At 37.8% G+C, this 25,404-nt stretch overlaps 1 protein-coding gene and 1 long non-coding RNA gene across 4 annotated transcripts in view; one reads left to right on the top strand and one right to left on the bottom strand.

The window, feature by feature from the left end:
• LOC124157021 (IDLSRF-like peptide) overlaps positions 1-25,404 on the bottom strand; it is a 90,447-nt gene that overhangs the window by 49,272 nt on the left and 15,771 nt on the right. The gene's annotated exons all lie outside the window — the stretch shown is intronic.
• LOC124157022 lies at positions 4,543-10,574 on the top strand. 3 transcript variants are annotated; one of them, XR_006864517.1, is made up of 5 exons: positions 4,543-4,898; positions 5,366-5,535; positions 5,707-5,843; positions 7,503-7,745; positions 10,132-10,574. It is a non-coding gene; the product is annotated as an uncharacterized LOC124157022 (long non-coding RNA). The 3 variants fall into 3 exon arrangements; XR_006864516.1 differs by having other exon boundaries at positions 5,366-5,571; XR_006864518.1 differs by lacking the exon at positions 5,366-5,535.

Raw genomic sequence — 25,404 nt, 5'->3', positions numbered from 1 at the left:
AAGTCGGTGCCAAAGTCGGAAAAGACAAGAAAATTTCGGAAGGAAGGAATGGTAAGCGCGTTGCTTATTTTCTCTATGACCTTTGACCCCATTATGACTTTCGGAGGTCAAAAAATCAACAATACGGATCTATGAACTGCCTAACCGACTTTGGCACCCTTCAAAACCTATGGTTTGACACGCTGGTTATCATGATTGCCCGACGTTTAACCCGATGACCTTTGACCCCCATTGTGACCCTCAGAGGTCTAAACATCAACACTACGGATCTATGAACTGCTTAACCGACTTTAGCACCCTTCAAAACCTATGGTTTGACACGCTGGTTATCATGATTTCCCGACGTTTAACCCGATGACCTTTGACCCCCATTGTGACCCTCAGAGGTCAAAAAATCAACACTACGGATCTATGAACTGCCTAACCGACTTTGGCACCCTTCAAAACCCATGGTTTGACACGTTGGTTGTCATGATGGCCGGACGTTTAACTCTATGACCTTTGACTCCCATTGTGACCCTCGGAGGTCAATTAGTGAATAATAAGGGTTTTTGGACTTTACCAATGACTTGGGCACCCTATAAAACCCATGGATCGACACCTTTGTTGGTATACTATTCTTTTTGCCACCTTTATGACCTTGATGGTGACCTTACTGGGTCAACAGTAGAATTTTCGTGAATAAAAGTATTATTTTCGGTTTTCTCGTGTCCGAAAACCTAAGAATAGTCATCTTGGTCAATGAAATTCAGACTTTTTTCTATCTCGATTTTTTAAACATTGAAACCCCATAAGGCAAATTGAAATTTTTGGTTTGGACCCACATTGTGAGGTCAAAAGGTCAAAATTGTAAAATTTTGCTTACACTCAACAAAACTTAGGACCTTTTCCCATAAGTACATATGCCAATTTTCATGAACATTGCTCGATGCAAAGTTACTAAAATTACAGGTCAAAAATGACACACGACCCTTGGGACAGTCTGTATTTTCAAAGCCCGGCGAGGAATGAGAACGAGCATAATTTCTATTTAAAAAGTTGCAGAACTGTAATTTTTTGAAGCAACTAATTTGGTTTTTGCGTATTTTCCTCCCAGCCATATTAATCTAAGTTTAAATTATATTGCGGAAGTAGCAAGGAAAACAGTGTTTTGAGATTTACAGGAAGGAAGTGTGGACACGGAATCAACTCGCACACCTTCCCATTTCATCACTTCATCAGGAAATTATGGCGTCTGAATACACGAATTTATCTTTTTTTAAATCTTATCATCATTATTTTCATAAATCGGCCTTCAATTTAAAATTCGGCTTATAGTGTTCGATAGAGGGTAAATTCAAGAACTCGCTGCGGTAAGCAGTTAGGCCCGCGGAAAGGCTAGAATTTGAAATGGCGCTGGAAGTTGGGTCTACAGTGACGTCAAGCCAATGGGAGCCCGAGTCGCGAATGAGGCAACCTTTACTCTAAGAACCTTGCCCTCAGACTAAGGCCTCGCTTCCGCTCGTCTCGCCGACGCGTGGAGACGAAGCAAGTATCAGGTTACCTATCGTTTTAAGGTGAGGTGGTGAGGTCGAAGAGAAGCGAATGAAATTCGCTTGGCCTATCTCGATTTGTGGGGTGTAATGGATCCTGCATGAGAGGCTGTCTGGCCCGCCCTCCCACCCATGTTTGATGTCCGACTGCCGTGACTCCTCAGCTTCTTCGCTTTTCTCCACCTATCGTGAGGACCCGGTAAGAGAGAGCAGTCGCGTCTGTCAGTTGAATATCTGCTGTTTCAGAGGTTGTGTGTGTCTGAAAGTGAGCTGAAGATATGGCGAAAGGAAAGGATAAGCGTCGCAGGAAAAAGAAAAGGAATATCGGAATACGGAAGTAAGTCACCGTATTATTCTGCATCCTCATTCCCTGCACAATTTTCCCCTTAACAAAAATGAAGCTTAGAGACGGTAACATTTTTTGGTGGAAAATGCTGCTAATTAATTGCTGAATTTGTTCAAATAGGCAATAATTTATCATTATACAATCCAGGGCCGGCCTTAGGGCGGGGCGACCGCCCTAAGGCCGGCCTTAAGGGTGGGTTTGTGATCGCAAGGACACACACAGGAATCGGTGTAGCGTCTTCCGAGCTGTTTTTGTTTGGAATTTACTGCAAATAATTAAAATAAATTGAGTAAATGTTGAGGTCTCGAAAAACAGAGCAAGTTAGAAGGCCTAGATATTAAAGAAGCGTGCTGACTGAAGACTGGAAGAGTGAGGGACGGAGGTAAAGACAAGAATAGCTATGGGAGAGGTAATAAGAAGAGAGAGTTATTCTGTAGCAGAATGAACTTAGGCATAGCAGGAACATGTAGAAACAAAAAAAAACGATACTGATAACCGATCCAATGACCTCCGGCTAGAAGTCGTACACCCTGGCCACCGGAGTACATCTTCAATTACGGCTGTTTCTAAGGGAATATATTAGACCTGTAAATATTAACTGCGTTTTTTGTTCAAACTATTGGTTATACTATAACCCCATTAGGTGGGGTGATTCGTGGACAGCTCCCCATGGACTACAACTCTACAAAGTTTGATCGAGATCTGAGACCCGGCTTTGTAACACTCCCCTAGTGTGTGAATTTTTCTGCATTTGTGGCGGGGAGCGGGAAGGGCCTCATAGGGCCTCTCTCCTCCTGCTCCTCCGCGCTGCCAACGCGATGGATTAATTTTTTTCGCAGATACGCACCCAAATGGATATTTTGTACCTAAGTCGGGGCAGACGCGTTAGAATTCTTTACAGTTCTACCCATATGAAACTGGGTAAAGTCTATTGGGAATGACCATGAAGTATCGGATTCGTCGATTTATGACCCTGTCCCCATAAATGGCCTGAGAGCGAGGGTGCTGGGTTTATCTAAAGGTCTCAAATTATTTATTTAATTTGAGACCTCATCATTATCATCATCTAAACTTCTTTAAAGACAATATTAGAAGTAAAAATGTTGTTCTGTAACTTTTTGGTTATGAGTTTCTCTAATACAAACATAAATATCAAGAAAGTGGCTTTTCAAACCTTTTTTTATTGAAGTTCAGAATATAAGAAAATATGTGCAGACGATATACCCTGAGCGAGTAATCGAAATGAACAATCGAAAATTTTATGCCAAATTTATAAATAAATAGTGTAATTTGAGATTGATTTTGTATTTTTGCTTGAAGCTGGTGATTCAACGTTTAATATGATACCTCATTTATCACTATAGATGTAGTATTAACGGAGCATATACGGAATGACGGGAAAAAACCTTTCTGTAATAAAATATACGATTCATAAAATCGTGAAATCTGCTCGATTTGGTCAAAATGCTGCGATCGGTCTGAAAATTGATATCTCGACTTTTCATGTATTCTTTATCCGGAAAATGACATTTTTAAATATATTCTATTTTTTGACCCCAAGTGCTTCCAAAAAGTAAAGTCATACAGGCAGTTTTCAAGACTAATAAAATAGAATTGCCTTTCACTGGCAGCTGTGTCGAACACCATTCCGTTATTTTTGGAGCTTTTACTGAGGTCTTAGGCGACTACACCTAACAGTTATAATCCTCATGAAATTTTTATGTCGGAGTGTCTCTTATGGTTCACCTTTTTGATATTTCGCCCTCATGCAAGATTGTTGCATTATCCGAAAAACGGAAGCAGTGCACGAAGCCAATGTATTTTAAGTTTTGGAACCTCAATGTAATTAATGACTAAAAATGAAATCGTCACTACTAGATTTGGAATTAAAAGAATTAGTGTTAAGCAAATCATGGTTACGAGGAGAAAAATCCATGCAGCTCTATCACACGCTATATTTGATGTTAAATATCTCCAGTGGGTATTTAATCTAACCTCAAATTCATGTATTTCGAGATTATGTAGCTAATTATAAGTGTCTGCTTATTTTTTATAGCTGGCCAACAATCCTTTAATTGGTAATTTTTTTCGATAGCTTTGTTTCACAAGTAGTTTTTATAACAGTAATTAAAAACTTGTTAACAATTGAGCATTACTCTGCGATTCAACCAATTTAGTTACCTAAAACATTGTCATTACGCGGGAACTTATGATATCCATCATTAAGGTTCGCCATTCGCTTTTGTGGCAAATAGCGGCATGAAAATACGTTTTCTATGGTTATACGTAAACGAAGTATTGGTTTCTCAAAAGCGTACCAAGCGCCAAACGTGAAAAATATGAATATACATTCGCAGAAACAAGGTGATGTTTATCACTATATTGCACTTACTATTATTCAGCTAATTTTATTATTTAATTCACTTGATGGGTATACTGTGGTAGTATTATTACCTTTCTGCTGTGTTTCTCCACATTTTATAATAGTTCGCATTAGCTCGTCTCCTTTAATATGCATTATTATAACGTAGATTCTTTAATGGCAGTGATCAACATACGAAATTTGGCCGCCATGTTTTTGTAGGGCGTAGAGCTGGTTCAGATATCCTATATCAAGTAGGGACCATTAAGTTCCGAAAACGGCCGTTAAGTTCCGTACAAGGGGACTCCATTACAGGAGTCTCCAGATGGGCCAATGGGAAGCCTTTCATCTGTTGCCGTTTGGCGCGCATTTTATTCGATCGCCAACATTGGCCGCATAGCGGCGCCACTAGGCAATAGGATCTGAGTCAGTGTAATTTTCGCCATTAAACTTAATGGAAGTGGGGCGACGCGCTCCGTCTTTAATCGGATTTTTGCAGTAATTTTTGTAGTGAGAGTCGTAGATTCAGTTTTATTCGGCTTTAGCAATGGGGCCTGACCGGCGTTGCTGTGTCCCTGGGTGGAAAGGAGGCTACTATTGCCAAAAGAGACGTAGTAAGGAGCTGGATATACGCAACGAAAGCCTCTTCCAAGCAAGGGTAAGTAAATCACCTTTTTTGGTAGATTTTGATGAAATTATTTAAAATTTGAAACTTTTATTTATTACCGGACTCAAGGTTAATTCCATGAGTGCAACAAGTGATTGTACCGTGAAGCTTTGGGTAGAAATGCAATGTAGCGGCGTGTCTTGGTCGCTGTGTGTGGATGCCGGCATGATTGCAACGTTCCTTTAAGAATATGCATTCAAAGACCAGGAGAATGGAAAGAAATTGGTTTTATCAGTTAAAAAGCTGTGCTTATAGTGTAATACTGCTCATTATTAGGAATTATCATGTTGAAACTCACGGGGTCTAGATTAATCTCAGAATTCTGCCATTCGTATTATGCTAATGGCGTCTTTGGTCGTCTTGCGTTGTGGCAGGATTACTATTAATTTGCGCGTGAGCTTTGGAGTTATGTACTTGTATTATTTAACCGGAGCTGCTATTGGATGAATTTTTTTCAGAATGTTGCCCAAATGCAGAAATGGTGGCGGGTCGTGAACAGGGAGTTATCGGAACGAGATGTTGGCTTTTAGGACCGCTTTCCAGAGGGATCAATTAAGCGGTGTACCGACATTAAACTTTAAGACGGTTCCATCGTCAAGTGGCCGGGATCCAGTGCGAAAAAACAGTGGTAATAAATGAGAGCAGCGCTCTCCTAAAAGTGAAGGTGAAGTCCTCGTTTGTCGCTGATTTGTGGTTTTCCGCCTATGAAGTGTGCTTAATGCAATATATATATATATGTAGTGTCTGTGCAATCGCAAGCTGTGCTTTGAGTCAATATATTTTTATGGGATTTTTTCAGGTGTTATTCTATGGAAGAGAGATGTCTAATCCTGGACTCGAAATTCTTAACCTCGCTGATGTTTCTCGTCTCATTGATGATGTGAATGAGTAACAGATATGTGCTGGTCTGTCTGTTCAAGCCGTCAATGGTGAAAGGTAATCATATTACTGTATTTGTTTACTATAGTGTAGTAATTAAGTGGGCAGTTTCAAAAATACTCTTTCACTTTTGATGAATTTAATACTGTTGGAGTGTCCTAATTCTGGTCTACATTTGTTATGCTACACTCACTGATTCTTCTGGTGTACCATGCAGTCGACGTTGGATTTACTAATGTGGCGTCATTTGTCCTATTCCTTTCTTGCCTCTTACATCCTTTTAAATCATCTTAGTAAATGTTCATGAAGTAATGGAGCTGGTGAAGAAATAAATTTCGTATTGTAATAGAAGAAATATAATCTATTGTAGATTATGTTTCTTCCCTTCTAATGTCAAATTTATTTTTATGTGGGAGGATGAAGGCAATACTCAGTAGCCTGTTGATGGGTGGGGCGAAATTACTTGATTTTGTTTGCCTTAGGTGTGTGAAATGCGATGCACATGATATGGTAATTGGCCTTATCGTATTTCACGAATTTTTTCCAACATTTCCAACAAATTTCAGCAATCAATATCATGACTTAGGCCTGGTCTACAATGGGATATAAGCTGTTAGTCATTTCTTGTCTCCATTCACAGACTTAACCATAAGAGGGAAACAGTTAAAATTTGAGTGCCTGTATTATGTCTGACACTGAATGCTTGTGTTTTCATAGTGCCTTTTTTTCATGATACAGAAGTTTGCAGAGTTACTTTTTGTGAATGTAAATATTCCACTCTATTAATGCTCTTATTATATTCTCTTCATAACTACATACCAACTATTAGTTTCAATGCTTTTCACTTTAAGTGGCATGATTCAAGTATTTTCAGTGTTATCTGCTCAGGATGATGATATTTTTTCCTTCTTATGTGTTAATTTCATTTAAATTCATTAAGTTATGAAATATTGCCCTCCGTTACGGCTGAACATATATTCCCATGGACACTTGTTTTTTATGCATTTCATATACTCTATGCCTTCACCATTTTCTCAGTGTTTATTATGTAGACATAAGGCTACAGTCAACTGAAATTCTTACCACCTGCGTTCAGTTAGGTGTGGTACTGTGCTGATCACATTGTTTTCCAGCATGTGCTCTTATTGGCTAACTGTATGCCATAAAGATGAACATTGTCCATCTTTTTTATGGCTGAAGTCCATCGTGGAATTCTATTTTGGCTCCTTATGGCTTATGTCCTTTGACTTAAATGTCTCACTGAACCAGCTCATTCACAGTGAATGCAAGTGTTGTCTGTGAAGGCCATGGTAATGTGTGTAGAAATTAGAATTTTTATGTCATCATATAATATATGATACTACATTTAAGCTATGACATGTTAGGGTTGATGATATGTGAGGATTCTTTGTTTTGGTGTTCCTAATATCTCGTCATTCATTCAGTTCTGTCTAGTATCTATTTCTTTTTATTTCAGGTTTATCTCTTTCATTTGGCACGAAGTGGAGTCATGCGGTACATCTACTATTTATTTGAACGCATCAGCTATTGCCCCTCATAGTTGTTTCAATTGATAATGGATTATAATAGTCTGCTGTTCCTTCTATTTGGCATTTAAGCTATTGGATGTCAGGGTTGATGCTATGTGTGCATTCTTTGTTTTCGTGCTCTAAATATCTTGTCATTCCATCTTATATCTATTTCTCTTTATTTCAGGTGTATTTCTTTCATTTGGTATGAAGCATATTCATGAAACACTACTCTGAAACATTTCAAAGGACAAAGATTCACCATCTATGCTGGTGTTGTTCAGGTACATGGAGATGTGAGGTCAAGGCAGGTTATGGTAGCAACTAAGAAATATGTTCAATGAAAAAATGAGCAGTGAAATTTTTAATAAAACCACTCTTCAGGCAAATATTTCTCTGCTAAAGCTGCCTCATCAGTTGCACTTTGATTGTAAGTTGAAATTTTGTTGAGACTTCTACTTTTGATTTTTAAAATTGATTATGATCAAACCAAGTCTATAGCACTACAGTAAAACCTCTATGTAGTGAACCTCTTTACTTCATAAACCTCCATACTTCATACCAAGGATACACCCCCGATACGGCCTAACTATCTCCGCAAATTGTACGGAGACAACTACAGACCATTAATGCAGCTACAATTATGTATATGGATTGACATTTTCGGGGATACATTTTTCACCCTTTTTTTTCTTGTAAACCTTAATTATGTCATAGTTTTCACGTTAACCATTAGTTATAGCCATTTTGTTCCATATGAGAGCATACCTAACAGTAAATATAAGAAAAAAGATATCCAACTATCCTAATCATTTTAAGTGACTGTTGAATTGAGAGAGATCACATCGTTTTCTTTCTAATCATGGTAAAAATAACGTGATGGCGCTCACTTTGTGTTATCATTAAACCAATAAATATATGTTTACTAATGCATGCATGTTTAATGAAATGCATAAATTTAATGGTTTAAAAGACAGTAGTGCCTTTCATTTCCAAAGGATATGAAAAAATGGTGCATATCACCAAAACCTCTCTTTAGTGAATCTCCCATTTTTGTATCAAATTGCATAAATTTTAGCCCCCTCCACTATGATGTAAAGAGGTTTTAATGTGTCAGGAAAACTAAAAGTCATAATGGTCTAGTTTTCTATTATTCTATATTAACTATCCAATTATTTGAGCATTTGAATTTTGGGTGTAACTGCAGTTTTTCAATGAATGCAGTCTCAGTCATACTTTTCATCCAAATCTCAATCCGGTGTCCCGCAGTCAAATTTGCATCAAAATTTTTGGACCAAAAATTTTAAATGAATTTCGAACACGGTCCCATAAAACATCAAATTTTGACCTGAGGCAATATGTGAATCAAGCCAAATTATTTTTTTTCATGGTAAAATGACTGAACTATGTCCACTGTAGTTTGTTCTTTGTTCTATTTTAAAAATTATATGCATTTTTCATATCAGGAGAAAAACAACCTGCACATGAAAAATGTTTTAATTTTTACACTTGCTATGTACTAGAGTCATGTCATGAATATTTACTTGGACATAGAACACAAACATTTCATCACACTTGAAGGAAGACCCAACCCTGGCCTCCACAGTCATGAAAAGGAATATTTTTAGCAACAAAGAGAAAAGAATCTCTAATATGTATTTTATTTTTAAGGTGGTGGGTCATACCATAAGGAATACTAGAAAAAATAATTTGGCTTGATTCACATATTGCCTCAGGTCAAAACTTGATGTTTTATAGGACCATGTTTTTGACGATAAATTTTCTAAATTCTTGTGAAAAATAACAGTTTAGAGAGTTTTTCAATATCACTTAGCATTACTTTTAATTAGTATTTGAAATCCTCATGACTTCTATAGTAAATGTGCAAATTTTCATAAGAATTTGATGAAAAGTATGGCTGAGACAAATTATTTCCCTCTGGAAGTACAAGTGCCTCTGGTGACCGCATTCATTGAAAAACTATAGTTTCACCCAAACTTCAAATGTTTTGAAAAAAAACTAGTAGACATAGGCAAGAAATATTTTACACTGTTTCATTCTTACGTGGAAGAATGAAAATTGCCAACTTTCATCAAACTGTGAGTCAGTGGTACTGGTTTTTCATTGGAGGCCATTGTTATGGTTCTTACAGGCTTGGGCCATGGTTATGTAAAATGGACAATAGAGGGGAAATTTCTCACCATTGACGTGTTGAGAAAGTATTGGTTTTGACTTTATTCATAAGTTTTCGTTAGTAAGTAGAGTTTTTCAAATTTTTGAGTCTTTAATTTTCTGTTGGTGGCGGTGGTTATTGGTGCCGCTGTCCCTTCAGTCATATGTGAAAATAAAACTTTTCCTGAGCATTCAAGTGGTGATTAACTCTCATATACCCTTTTGTGAAGTGGTAGCATATCAGACAGGGGCAGATCCAGGATTTTGTTTTGGGGGGCACAAGGATACCTCGTAATACAAAACGAATGCAATGATAATGGGCAACAATATTAACGCAATTAAAAATCTTGCATATTATTTAAGGGTCTGGGGGGCACGTGCCCCCTCCCCCCCCTGGATCTGCCTATGATATCAGATTGTTACTTGATAGATACCTGTGATAATTATGTGAAGTATGCATCTTTGGTAGTTATGTTTTCCGTGCTTTAACTCCTTGGTGGTTTTAATCATTGCTATTCAACTTTGCAACCTACCTCGTATTACCTTGAGTGAACTAACTCCTGCTTTGCATTGCCTCAAATTGCTGTTCATTATATGCATGCCCATGGTGTACACATTTCTTATTTGCATTTTCAATATTACAGATCAATGTTACTAGCACCCGTTGGCATTGTGAGACTCCTGCACCTTTTTTGAACATATGGCTGTGGTGAACTGAATCACATCCCACCCATTTCTGGTTTTGCAAGAGGCTACACAAGCAGCAGCTGCTCAAAGATATGCTTTGATTGGCCAAACATCTATAAGAAAGAACATTGACTACTTTTCTTACAACTTATGCCCATTGTGGAATAGTATTTTGGCTCCCTTCTGGGATATATATCATTGTAGTTCTACCGTGAAAGTGTACATTAATTACGGCTGACTTCAAAAATATGGAAATGGAAGGGCTATTGCATGAGAAAATGCTGTGGTGAGAATAACCTTGATTGTGTCCGTGGAGTCAAAGTTTTTGTGCTACATTTTTGTGAACTGTCTTTTGAACCACCTTTTATTATGTCAAATAAATACTGAGCATGATTTTCAATTTGACTTTATCTTTTTCTGCTCTTCTGTATGAGTTAACTTTTTTCAGCAACTTAGTGTTGTAGAAGCATTTCACTTGAAGTGAAAGAACTATGATTCATTAATTTAAAAATTGTTCTGATAGGTTGCACTAATCTTCAGTAATTATTTCGCATTGCCATCAACTTCCTGCTGCTCACTTATACTTAATTCATCCTTTTATGAATCAAGTTGTAAGGGTACTGTTTTTATATTAAATGGGTATCAATTTTCTGTGAAGTCATAATACATATCTTTCCTAATAAGTGAATTACATCAAGTAATGTGATAGCTGTCTTTATTACATACCGTCTTGGTTGTTGTGCAGTCTTGAGGTGCTAGTATTGGAATGATTGGGAGGCATCACCTCTTTGTTGAGGAGAGTTGTTCATCTACGGCCATGGATCCATTGATCACAGTAAAGGATATCAAAATATGTTATATAATATATATGTTTCCAGCTTAGGAATATTATTGATGCTTACATGGGCATAGCCAGGACTACCTGGAGGGGCAGGGGGGGGGGGGAGAGAAGGAAACCCTCCTCTGGGGGAAATGATAATATTTTATGCTATTTTGGGCCTTTAAATTATGAAATTCGTGGGTTGTCATGAAGCTGTTTTGTGAACAATGGTTAAGTAAAATAATTTTTTTACGTCAGTATGTTTTCCTTCAAAAAATAATGTTTGGGGGAGGACGTGACACCGTGGCTTCTCCTTAGGATGGTGAAATGCCCATGGTACGACGTGAAAGTTCTGGGCGTGATCAAGACGTCAGACGGTAGGGAGATAGCCAGTGCGTTAAATGTGGATGCGTCAAAAAATTGCTAATAACAGATTCCCCCTTGCTTGTCAGCTCTGATTTTTCATTTTGGTCGATGGTAGAAGTGGTCGGATTGTTTCATTTCAGTTGGCAATCGCCTCACATGCTTTACTTGTGTGGTTAAAGTGATTTACTGGCTCAGTTACGTATTGCTGCCGTGTATGTGAATGCGTCAAAAAATTGCTAATAACAGATTCCCCCTTGATTGTCAGCTCTGATTTTTCGTTTTGGTCGATGGTAGAAGTGGTCGGATTGTTTCATTTCAGTTGGCAATCGCCTCACATGCTTTACTTGTGTGGTTAATGTGATTTACTGGCTCAGTTACGTATTGCTGCCGTGTATGTGAATGCGTCAAAAAATTGCTAATAACAGATTCCCCCTTGATTGTCAGCTCTGATTTTTCGTTTTGGTCGATGGTAGGAGTGATCAGATTGTTTCATTTCAGTTGGCAATTGCCTCACATGCTTTAATTGTGTGGTTAATGTGATTTACTGGCTCGGTTCCGTATTGCTGCCGTGTATTTCGTCGTGAAAGATAGACACTTTTGCCTGGTGGCGCCGCCAGTGGCGATATTTGAAAACTGAATATAATGCGCGCGGAGCGACAACAATTCTAGCGGCGTACTTGAGAATCCTCTATTGTAATATTCGTGGTTCCGTAGGGCTTGATGTGGCGCATGTGGGGCGAGATCGGTTTATGTAGGGGCTGATGACGTATCCAGGGTCGGTTGGCCCTACAGGGTCGACTAAGAATACGGCCCCTAGTTTCCTCCCTACCTGCCCGTCTATCACACACAGAAAGTCACCCGACCTATTGAGCAACACATCGAGATCCGCCCGCCCCTCTCCTCCCCTTCCCCTCCTTCCTCATCACCAAGCAACCGCCCAAGATGCAAGCGAAGCCCCTTATTTCACTCAACCTCCCCATCAATAAATCTCCTCTCTGCTTCGCGCCCTTCAATGCTGTCCACCGATCATCCAGCAATATCTGCCCTGCCCACTACAATAAGGAAAGAGCCACGCAAAGCTCTATCCGAATGAAAAACTACCTCCAAGTCCCCCTGAGCGCTGAGCCTGTTCCCATCGCCTCCCTCAAGAGTTCTTTCGATCTGTGCTTTCTCCTTTCCTTAATCGAAATTCTGCCAGAAAGTGCCACCAGCATTGAGGTGAGAACTCGTGAATTGGCTCACATCTGGGTGGAAAAAGCGTTCAAAGCGCTCAAGGGGCTGAACACCGCCGCCCCCGAACCCCCGTCACCTCTCCAGCAGGGCTATTCTGCTAAACGGGGCCATACGTATGGCCGGCCGCAAGTTTCGTATTTACGTTAGTTACGGCCTAAACCGATTCCACTCTCGAGGGGCCATATCGTATGTCCCGGCCAAAAGTCTTAACGCCCTTTCTGCAGGCGAGTATGAGAATTATAATTGGTACTATAAGTAGTGTTCACTTTTTTTAAACACTAGTTATTTGTTGAGAAGGAAGTTTGTTCCAACGTGGATAAAAAATTAGTTCTATGTCCCTTAACTGAAATGGACTCTTATTAAAGGAAAAATTTGGATTTTCTTCAAAAACTGATCTGGCAGCAGACGGAAAGCTTCGAAAAAAGTGAAGAACGCTAATCACGGACGAGGAGAATCAGAAGAAATTTGTACACGATTAGTATGGTACAGTATTATAATATTTGTGAATTGTACATGTAATGGATAGAGTTAGAACATTACATTCTATTGTAGTTCTAACCCCCTTCCTCTCCTTCCAATCGTGTAACTATTGTTTCATGGCAGCAATCATTTGCACCCATTAGCCTTAGAAATCCAGCCATTGCACGAAATCTAAAGATGAAATTTGAACTTTAAGTTTCATTCATTTTATCATCAGAGGCTTATGTTTAGGTAGATGTATAAAATTAAAACATCAATATGAGACTATCATTCTCTCCTTGATTAGTGGACGGCATTTGTCCTTTGCGCATCGACTTACTGAAGATGCCTTACAGCAAAAAAATGCCTTGTCCTATGTTTCTTTGATATCTTCCCTCATGAACCGTAATGCTAAGAGAATCTTAAAATATAAAACATTTAATAGCGGATATTTCAAGCTACCTACAGCTTTTCGAAACATAAGAAAGAAATCTGCTAGCAAATGTATCACAGAAAGCAAATAAAGCCAGTTCCTCCGTTCACTTAACATAGCATTCATTTAAAAAGTATTTCTAACTTTTTAACTACAAGCGAACTTTTAGTTCATCCACTATATCTACAGAAAAAGTGAGTAACAACTTTTGACGCACGGAAATATTTAATAATATTTAATATCATCATCGTATGCGAATGGATTATGACATCGTATGTGGACCGCCTCCTAGGCAGGCCATAGTATTACGGCCTTTAGGCCATAGCTACCGCCCAACTTATGGCCTTTCGTTCAGAGTAGAATCGGTAGAAGTCATACGTATGTCTCGAGGCCGTAGTTATGGTCGATTTCGAGTTATGGCCCGGCCATACGATTAGTGGAATTACCCTGTAGAAGACAACATCAGTCCAATCTCACTAATTGAGAATGGTAGGTCAGCCCACCGTAACGTCTGACAAACGTTTTGTGAGTGTTCCTTCTTCTGTTTTTCTTTGTGACGGACTGGTCGTTTGAGTGTGTCCGCGGGTCTTCGCGGGATTGTAAGGGATTCGCGTCATACTTAGCGGTGAAAGGAAGACACCCTAATTTTAATGCATACTCCTGCATGTGATCGCACACATTAACAATTCCTCCGCCATTTCTTTTACAAGTTAAGCTAGAGATATATGCCCAATATTTATTACTTAATGCACGATAAAAATCATTTAAAATATATTTTTATCGGGCGTGATAAGTGGAACCCATTTATTTCGACGAAAATAAAACGAAACAAGTGTGTGCACACGCCCACTTTCTCTCTCGCGGAGATGGCGCCAAAATTTCCCATTTTCCAAAATTCCAATAGGTGTTCACCACAAAAATCCTAAGTGAGGTTAGACGCAGCTCTCCACTCTATCCTTCATCCATTTAATCTTTTCACACGTTCTTATTTCTTCTCTTTCGCATCATTCGTTAACTGTCACATATTTGAGTTTTCCTTCCTTCATCATTCTTACCATTCATATCTCCTTCGAAAATTATCTTCACCAAGCTATCATGTCTCAAGACAGTCATACACCGATTCAGTCGTCCTGCCCTCCTCTCAAGGTTTTAGCGAAGTCCTCTTCTCTCCGACTTTTCTCAGAACTTACTCAAATCTCAGTCGTTCGATCCATTTGATTTTCAACATTTTTCTGTAGAATTACCTTTTGCATTGAGAGTAAGGAAAAGAAAAGAGCTTCACCGTAATTTTGAGGCAAGAGTCTCACCCTGCTTTTGAGGGAGGATGCGTGCTTGAAACTGACCGATGATATTTATTTTTTCCAGACTCTCCCTCATTCCCGAAAGTCCGTCTCCGTCACCTCATATAACTAAGATATGTAAAGTAGTCAATAAGTCACTATTTTCTTTAATTCGTTTCAAACATGTTATTCCTCTCTCCTTTAAGAAGCAATTAGTTTCGGCTTTAATATTTCCCCATGTTGACTATGCCGATGTTGCCTTTCAAGAAATATATCATGTCCTGTCGACTAAACTTCCACGCTCCTTCAACGCCTGCACTAGGTTCGAATTTTATTTACATATATAAGATTACCTTTACTACTAATTACATTACCAATCTCAATTGGTTAAAACCTAGTTCACAACGCCGGCTGCATATCCTTGGTATTTTCCATCAAATTTTACAAACAAATACACCAGCGAACCTAAGAGACTAATTTCAAACACTTAGTGAAGTACAATGATAATGAAGTACTTCGTGATGAAAAAGCTATACAAGCCTCGAAGAAAAATAACTTATAGACTATTGAAAATTAAATTTAAAATGCCAATTTTTGTTTACTTTGTAACGTTTCAGCGTCCGTCAGAGTATATTTATATTACGCATAAATGGGGCATCGAATTGCTATTGAAAAAGTTCGTACATGTTCCTATTAGATTAATCTATTCCTACGGCAGCTCTGAAGAAATTGATTATAGACATCTAAAAGTTATTGACGATGGGTAAAATGTCAATATTTTCTGTAAGTCAGCATATTCTCGTGGAAAACGCTACGTGATTTTCATTTTAGCTCCTCATCAGGGATTAAATAGAGCGAAGCACGCAGCTGGAAAAGTTCCAAGTATTGCGTGAGCACATTTTTCTCACCCCATGCTCTCTCTCTCTCCCGCTGTCAGAAATAGCAAATATCTGAGCATTTTCCAAACTCGTGTGCTCACTTGAGATTTAAAAAAAAATATTTGCCCTATGACAATAAACCCAAGCATCTTATTCTATTTTATAGTGGGCCTGTGGCAATAAAACATTAGCACTACAAAAAAGGATACTATTTCAGTCACTAGCGTATTTAAAATATAATATCGGGATTGGAGAAAGATCAAAAAAATACTTCGTAGCAATAAAAAGGGCTCTATTGCATTTCATATTTACGTGAGAAAGGTCGTGACAGCCCCACCCCCGCCCACTTGTCGCCAGAAGTAAACAAACTCGTAAATGCCCCTCCACAAGGGGTACGCAATACTTGATACGTTTTCCAGTCCTTCGCCAAACTTGGATCTCTAGTTTACTTCTCGAAGTTTAAGTTTGATTGAACATTATAACTTTTTCAGTTGAGTTTATTTCATGAAAAATCTCATCCCCTGATGACGCGATAGTTGTAAAAGTAATAAATTTACAAACCTTCGCGCAATTGAACACTTAAATTATTAAAAAATATTAATGTAGATGTATTTCCAAGACATAAAAAAGGTAAATATTTTAGTGTTGGAATGGATGCTTGAAGATGAAGACAGATATGTTGAACACATTGTGGTTGACCTAATAAGTATCGGAGCTGAAAATACTGCGTTTGTCGTAATGACAGCCTTGAATGTTAACTTTCTTCAGCCGGCAACGAAGAGGCGAACAAATCCGTGCAGTCCATCGCGCCATTCCTCTCTCTATTTGAGCCGTGGAGCTCCGGAAGCATTCTGTGGGCATACTCCGAAATTCACTGTCGGAGGTCCGAAACCTCCTGGCAGTACTGTGCAGTACACAATGACGTCATTCAATTGATGATGTTTTCCTCCGAGGTAGGTACTCGTAGCCACCAGTGACTACGAGCTTATGCGGCCAGTGCGGTCCAAGGGCAGCAGAATCAGCAGCATTTGCCATCCATCATCATTGTGCTAACAGCGTCTAACGACATAGAATAACTTTTCTCATTGGTTGGGCATATGGCTAACTATTTTATTGAATTTTCAACATCACAGCATAATTTCAATTTCCAGAGCTAAAATTACGTCCAGAATAATTGTACCACCATCAAAAAAACCTCTAAGTAAGTCTGCAACTCTCCCTGGCGTACTTTCAAGTAAAACTGAGAGTAATTCAAAGAAATTTTCGATCTCAGTAAAAAAATATTAAGCTATAATTTTGTAAAACAACTTCGGATTTCGTACATTTTTAATTATTTTGTGAGAATTAAAAAGGTTTAATCGACGACCGGAGATTGGGTATCCCAATACATTTCTATCTTCATGTTCACCGATTTGAAAAGTACACCAAGCCCAAAATCAAGCGTCCATTTATTCCTCGGGCCGTATATCTGCTGTTAGTATTCTAATTCTTTATTGCCGATAAGACAAAAAAACAACCTTTTTTTCAGTATTTCTACTTCTATCGAAAGTGTAAGCGTGGTATAATATTCAAACGCCGCCCTTGTTTTTCCTTTTCCTGGCGGCGTCTGAGCATCGTAATGATTTCCTACGCCTCCCTCCCGTGTCTCGATGACCCGTTCGTGAGTCGTTCCCGAGCTTCCATGAAGATTCATTCCCATATAGTGATCATTCAAATTTAATGGTGGCCAGAAATCGACAATGGAGCGAAAGTGGCGCCGCTCGATTTGTTGCACGACTTTTGCACAAGATGGTACCTCTATTTCCTCGCCGGGGAGGGTTTTTGCTTGCGTCCAAAAGAAAAAATAAGAAAAAGAAGTGCTTGACAAGCTCCAGAATGGATTTCAATATTTTATTTGCATTGTCAACGGGATATTTCTCAACGTTAGTACACTCTTGCATCAGAGTTACCATAGGGTTTTATCGAATCGCCCGCGCCGCCGAGTTTATCGAATCGTATGGCCACCAAATGTAGGATGTATCAATTATTTATTTCACTTTGCACCTACTATAGTCTACCCATTGAAAGATTAAACATAAGGAATTTCACTGCATGAGGCTAATCACGAGAATAAATACTGTTTATCATTATACCGCGGGAAAAAATAAGGAATATACGATAAATATTAGGCTTTTGGCGAAGTAAACTCAATAATTGCTATTGTGATACCCATAACGTTCCCTACATGTCAACGGAAAATCTAAAATTTCGACTCGTCTTTGCTGTGAGTCCCAGTTCAAAAATAAAAGCTCGAGTAAATACAGCAAAAACTTAGTTTTGTATCTATCAACTACTCTTTTTATTAACTTTTAACGATCATTAGCCTCTAAACTCCCCCGTTTGAGAAAACTATATAAGTTCCGCATGGTAGGCTACTAAGTAAATACAAAATATAAATTTTCATCTTGCAATGTATCTATTAAATCTTTAGTCCAGGAAATGAAGCTCATAAAAGTGAAAAACCTTGCAATTTTTTCAAACTGAATCGATTTGCACCAAAATTTGGGATTAGTCTAATTATACCCCCTACTTCAAAATCTATATTATGCCGAAGGGCGCTTTTTATTTTTTAGGGGTGAAAACTACCCCTAAAACCTGGAACATAAAAAAATATTTTTTAAAGCTAAATACGTGTAAAATTTAGTTTAAATTACTTTTTTATAAATGAAAAATAATTTTTAGGTGTTTCAACCTATAATAATCAACCCTTATTGGGGGTTAATGTAAAAAAGAATTTTCAAACTGAATCAATTTGCATAAAAATTTGTGTTTATACTAATCATACCTCCTTTAAAAACTTTTTTCAAACTGAATCGATTTGCACCAAAATTTGGGATTAGTCTAATTATACCCCCTACTTCAAAATCTATATTATGCCGAAGGGCGCTTTTTATTTTTTAGGGGTGAAAACTACCCCTAAAACCTGGAACATAAAAAAATATTTTATAAAGCTAAATACGTGTAAAATTTAGTTTAAATTACTCTTTTATGAATGAAAAATAATTTTTAGGTGTTTCAACCTATAATAATCAACCCTTATTGGGGGTTAATGTAAAAAAGAATTTTCAAACTGAATCAATTTGCATAAAAATTTGTGCTTATACTAATCATACCTCCTTTAAAAACTTTTTTCAAACCGAATCGATTTGCATAAATATTTGGGATTAGACTAATCATACCCCCTTCTACAAAATCTATATTATGCCGAAGGGCGCTTTTTATTTTTTAGGGGTGAAAACTACCCCTAAAAACTGAAACTTAAAAAATTGTTTTTTAAAGCTAAATACGAGTAAAATTTAGTTTAAATTATTTGTATGATTATTTTTTGGTTTGGATAATAACTTTAAGGCGTTTCAACTCATAATAATCAACCCTTATTGGGGTTAATGTAAAAAATAATTTTCAAACTGAATCGATTTGCATAAATATTTGGGATTAGACTAATCATAATTTTTAAAATCCCCCTTCTTCAAAATCTATATTATGCCGAAGGGCGCTTTTTATTTTTTAGGGGTGAAAACTACCCCTAAACGCTAAAGCTTAAAAAATTATATTTTAAAGCTAAATACGGGTAAAATTTAGTTTAAATTATTTGTATAATTATTTTTTTTGTTTGGAAAATAATTTTTAGGCGTTTCAACCCATAATAATCAACCCTTATTGGGGGTTAATGTAAAAAATATTTTTTACCCTGTAAATATAAATTATTTATCACATATTGTATCTTTGTATTCACTTTCTTACTCCTTTTATTATATATTCACTTTTTTCTCTCATGATTTTAATCACAGCACTGAAAAGATATAACTGGATATAACAATAGGATAAACAGAACAAACTTCGTCATGGTAACATAAACAAATGAATGTACATTCATGTAGACATTACATGAAACACAATCAAACGGAGACTGTATGGCTTCCAGTCTTCCCACCACATGCATGCTCACAGGTCACTGAGAGCGAGAGCACACATACTCACATATGCGTAAGTGTATATACATCTTATGGGTATGTTTGTTTATTTTGTAGCAAAGTTGAGTGTATCGTTAGCTTCTAAAGTAAAGTACACAAAGTATATGCTAATAATGAGGAATATTTTGCTCTGAATTGTGGATTTCGAATTTTTCGAAAATAAATTTGATTGGTATTTCAAACATAGCTCCTTTATTTTTTATGATAGAAAGTTCATTTAAATATTATTTTGTAGGGTTTTTACTGACTACAAGGTCATGCGAATTATATTTTTTTCGAGTCATTAATTTTGAAAGGGGAGGGATTTAAGGGTTTAAATAAGGTGGAGCTCCCTTGGAAAAAGAGATTTTAATTATCAATATCTCACCAAATATTTATTGTATAGAAAATTAAAACACACCAAAATATTTGAAAATAAAGAAGCTACAATTTATTACTCTAGCATTTTTTTCATATCTCCAGTTTTTTTGGAGTTATTTTGAAAAAAAAGAGCATTTTTAACGAAATTGTAAAAATGACTTTTCACTTTTTCCTCCATTATTTTCAAAATTTAGAGTTGTAAATTAAAAAAACTTCTAGGATCAATTAAAAATACTTAAATAAAGAGAAGTACGGAAGGGCATTGATCAATTTTGTCTAGTGTGGTAATAAGGAGTTGTTTTCACTGATTTTTTCGTACAAAAAAGTAGGGACTGATCTTATATTTAATCATAACTCGCTCAAATTTCATGATAAAAAATATTTTTTCTCATTATAAGAAAGTTTTTTAAAAACACTTTTAAACAGATTGCATAATTTTTCCTCGAAAATTACATTTTTCCCGCTATTTGGTATTGAATCTTTCAAATTTAGCGTATGACAAACAATAGATAACCATCAGAGAGTTGTAGCTCGGTCCGAATTGGTCACAAAGGAAATATAAAATAAGATTTTTATTTAATTTTTTACAAGCTACAGTTTTGTAATTCACAATTCCCTAATAAAATTAATACTTTTCAAGTTATTTGCCCATAATCGATTAAAATCGTTGATTTTTTCGTCAAAAAACTGTTACTTTCAATCGCAAATAACTCGAAAAATATTAATGTTATCAAAAAATGGAAAGAACATTTTATTCTTAGAATCCAATTTTCTATCGATTTCTGTGGTCAAAATATAATTAAAAATTTCCACCCCCGAGATGGGGTGGAAACCACCCCCAGGGTAAAAGCGCCCGTCGGCATGATATAGATTTTGATTCTTGATATATTCCCTACTTATTGTGAAAATTTCAAGAAAATGGATTCAGTTTGAAAAAATTGCAAGCCAAAATGCTTCATTTCCTGGACTATTACTGGGCTACACATAAATGTTGGAATGTATACAATTCTATCTATTTACTACGACGTTTCCAACATAAATAAAAAGGTTCGATACGTGTGTATCGGGCTGTCTGGGTATTGTTGTCTGACTGTAATGCACGGCTTTTTTATTTCTCTGAAACTTTGTAACTCTATAATATCAGGTTATGGGCCCAGACATTAAGCTTCAATTAGAGTAATTTTTCAAGATACATTTAGCAACGAGGCTATATTTTTCCGCGATAGTTAACATTGAAATCCTGTCGGAAAAATTAATGCTGAAGGATGGCGGTGGAATATCAAGACGACAGATTCAAAGTTCCCTTGTTCAAGAGGGCAGAATACAGCGACTGCAAATCTCAAAGCTCCACGAGAATGGAACAAGAAGTTTGATCCCTTCATAAAACGACTAAGCTTCACTCAGTCCCAACATGATCGGTGCTTGAATATTAAAGATTAATGTTAATAGAGCAATATATGTTTTATACTATGTTGATGATATTATTGTTGCAACTAGTCTCCAAGGGGATCTTCAAACTGTCACAGAGAAACTCAAGAATGAATTTAAAATGACCGATCTAGGTCCTTTGAGATGGTTCCTAAATATAAAGATTGACTGGTACAGTGACAGAATCATCCTCAGCCAGCAGTCCTATATCAACAATCTGCTGCAGCGTTTTGGCCTGGAAGATTTTCATCCAATAAAGTTTCCAATGGAAGCCAGTGTAACAACTTTGGAAGGTCCCTGTTTAACTAATGAGAAGCCATATAGAGAGTTTGTCGTATGTCTTATGTATTTGATGTACACCACACGGCCGGATCTTAGTGCTTGTGTCAGTTTGTTTAATAGGTATCAAACTACAGCCACAAATGCCCAATGGGTTGAACTCATGCGAATCCTACGTTACTTAAAGGGAACCATTGACTATGGCTTTGTTTTTGAACGAAGCTCCACACCAATTTTAGTAGGATATGCATACTCAGGTTGGGCTGGAGACCCTATAGACTCCAAGTCTACATCCGGCTATTTGTTCCAGGTGTTTGGTGAAACTATAAGCTGGGCCACTCGTAAGCAAACCACTGTAGCCACTTCTACAACTGAGGCCGAGTATGTAGCTCTTGCAATGGCATGTACAGAATTTGTGTGGTTGAAGTATCTTCTTGATGATTTGGGTGTAAGGGTAGATGGCCCAACTATGTACTGTCTATGAGGATAATACATAGTTCGCGTATTACCTGTTTAACAAAGTGGGAACACAGAAGACTTAAACATATGAATGTCAAGTATCATTTTGTGAGAGACTTAGTCGAGAAGAAAATTTTCTCAGCAAAATATATACCAACTGCTCAACAGAAGGCAGACATTAACTAAAGTACTAGAGGGTGAATCTTTTCTCAATCATCGCACTGGTTTGGGTGTGAAGCAAATAGTTTCAACTATACCTCGTTTAAATTGTTTTTATTTAGTGTTGTTTTTCTTATTCTTAAGAAAGAAACATATTTATGTTCTTGTGTATACTTATAAAGGAATTTGTGTCATGCGTGTTTCCACATTTGGATGCTTATTTTTTCGCTTTCTTGGACATTGCTAGAATTGAGGTGGAGTGTTGGAATGTATGCAATTTTATCTATTTACTAAGACGTTTCCAACATAAATAAAAAGGTTCGATACGTGTGTATCGGGCTGCCTGGGTATTGATATCTGTCTGGAATGCACGGCTTTCTTATTTCTCTGAACCTTTGTAAATCTAAAATATCAATGGAATTAATAGAGTAATAATAATGTCATAAATATAAAACATTATATTATACATTTTATAATTATTTTGATTTTCATATAATGTGTAATTCATATTATGGCTTGCAATGGATCTATTAAATCTTACTGGGCAATACATCTCGCGGCTGAGCTTAAATCCACCGAGTGCGTCCACCGGGTTGCGGATGGTGGGTCGACCTTTAGATATAGAGGTTAGCTGCGAGATAAGCGAGTTCTCTCGTCGAATAAGCAGTCGTGGACAAAAAGCGGCGGTATTCTGAGGGGGTATTGGGCTACCCTTGGGTAAGGTAGGCCATTTAAAAGATACCAAAACCTGTGAAGATACCGTGACTTGGCGACTGGGGGCCGCCAACAATTATGCCTCTCATCACCCGGGGGAGAGGGCAGCAGCTCTTCTTCACATGTGCGAAGGTGGAGACCATACTGGTCGGTACAGCGACACACATTCCACTACGGGCGTGGTAACATTTACTTTAACGGCTATAGTACTGCGATGTGGAAGGCAAGGGGAAACCACCACATTATCATCCCGAGGAGTCACAGCTACTCCACTCAATTTATATAATGACATGATGGAATTCTCTCGGGTAAAATATTCCGGAGGTAAACTAGTCCCCCATTCGGATCTCTGGGCGGGGACTACTCGAGAGGGTACATCGGTCAAACGAGATAGAATGTTACGGATAGGAACATGGAACGTCAGATCACTTCGTACCTGCGGTAAGCTAGAGAACTTGAAGGTGTAGATGCGAAGAATGAACCTCGATGTATTAGGCATCAGCGAAATGAAGTGGCCCCAGGAAGGAGACTTTTGGAGTGGAAGCTACAGAATGATACACACGGGATCGCTAAATGGTAAATCTGGAGTAGGCATAATGCTTGGAAAGAGCGCCGGGATGCGTATTAAAAGCTACCTGCAGTTTAATGAAAGGATAGTAATGGTGAAGATAAATACTAAACCCGTAGCTACTGTAGTGGTACAGGTTTACATACCTACGTCAGATTATGAAGACGAAGAAGTAGAAGATGTCTACCAAGATATAGCGGAAGTTATCAAGCAGGTAAGAGGGGAAGAAAATCTTATTATTTTAGGGGACTGGAACGCTGTCGTCGGCGAAGGTCAAGACGGAATAATAACTGGGAAATATGGGTTGGGTAACCGAAATGAAAGAGGAGAAAGGCTACTTGAATTCTGCACGGAGCACAGGCTAGTGGTTGCCAACACTTTATTCAAAAATCCCCTGCGAAGAAGATACACGTGGAAGATGCCTGGAGACCGTAGAAGATTCCAAATCGACTACATTCTAGTGAAACAAAGATTCAGGAACCAGGTGAAGGACTGCAAAAGCTATCCAGGGGCAGATATCGATAGTGACCATAATTTAGTTATGATGAAATGCCACCTTAAATTTAAAAAGTTGAAGAAAGCCGTGAAAAACATATGGCAGGTTGAAAAATTGAGGGAGGTTCAGCATCAACTGGCTTTTTAAGAGGCTGTAGAAAATAAAATAGGGGACGATCCGACCAACAAACCAATGGAAGAGAGTTGGAAAACCATTAGAAGTGGTCTGAAGGCGGCAGCTGAGGAAGTTCTTGGTAAAAGAAGAGTCGTTATGAAAAAACCATGGATCACGCAGGAAGTATTAGATCTCATTGAAGAAAGAAGAAAATACAAGGCTGCGAAAACAGAGGAAGGACAGAATCGTTACAAGAGGATAAGGAACGAAATATGTCGTAAAGCGCGGAAGGCTAGAGAAACGTGGATGAAAAGCATTTGCGAAGACGTGCAAAACAATCTTAAACATGGAAAAGTAGAGGCCGCTTATAGGATAGTGAGGAACCACTTTAAGGAAAGGGGCGTAAGATGTAATACCCTAAGGGACAAAAACGGAGAACTATTGATTGAAAACGAAGAAAAAGGGAAGAGATGGAAGGAATATCTGGAAGATTTGTACAAAGGAAGTCGCCTCAGAACGAATGCTATGGAGAGGGAAGTGGATGCCGATGACATGGGAGCCCCAATTTTAAGATCGGAATTTGATGCGGCTGTAGGAGACCTCAGGATAAATAAAGCGTCTGGCATTGATGACATTCCTGAAGAACTAATCAAAAATTCAGGAGAGAAGACGTTGAGCCAGCTATACAAAATCATTAGTGAAATGTATACGACAGGTGAGATACCAAAGGATTTCGAGAGGAGCATTATAATCCCTATTCCTAAGAAGAAACGAGCGGAGAAGTGCGAAGATTTTAGGACCATAAGCCTTACTACACATGCATCAAAGATACTGACAAGGATCATCTATAGAAGAATAGAACGAAAAGCAGAAGAGTACTTGGATGAGGACCAATTTGGATTCAGGAAAAACAAAGGCACAAGGGAAGCAATATTGGCCCTAAGACTGCTCATAGAAAAGAGAATGGAAAAGAACAAGCCAACATTCGTTGCGTTTGTGGACTTAGAGAAAGCATTTGATAACGTGGATTGGAGCACAATGCTTGCAATCCTAAAGGAAATTGGGGTTCTTTATAATGACAGAAGAATCATCCACAGTTTATACAAAAACCAAATAGCCGTGATAAAATCAGGGCCCAGCTGTGAAGAAGCAAGAATTAAGAAAGGAGTGC

The sequence above is a fragment of the Ischnura elegans genome, chromosome 4, assembly GCF_921293095.1.
Source record: "Ischnura elegans chromosome 4, ioIscEleg1.1, whole genome shotgun sequence".
Taxonomy (NCBI): domain Eukaryota; kingdom Metazoa; phylum Arthropoda; class Insecta; order Odonata; family Coenagrionidae; genus Ischnura; species Ischnura elegans.
Note: the sequence above shows the minus strand (reverse complement) of the source record. Positions and strands in the feature narration are given on the sequence as shown.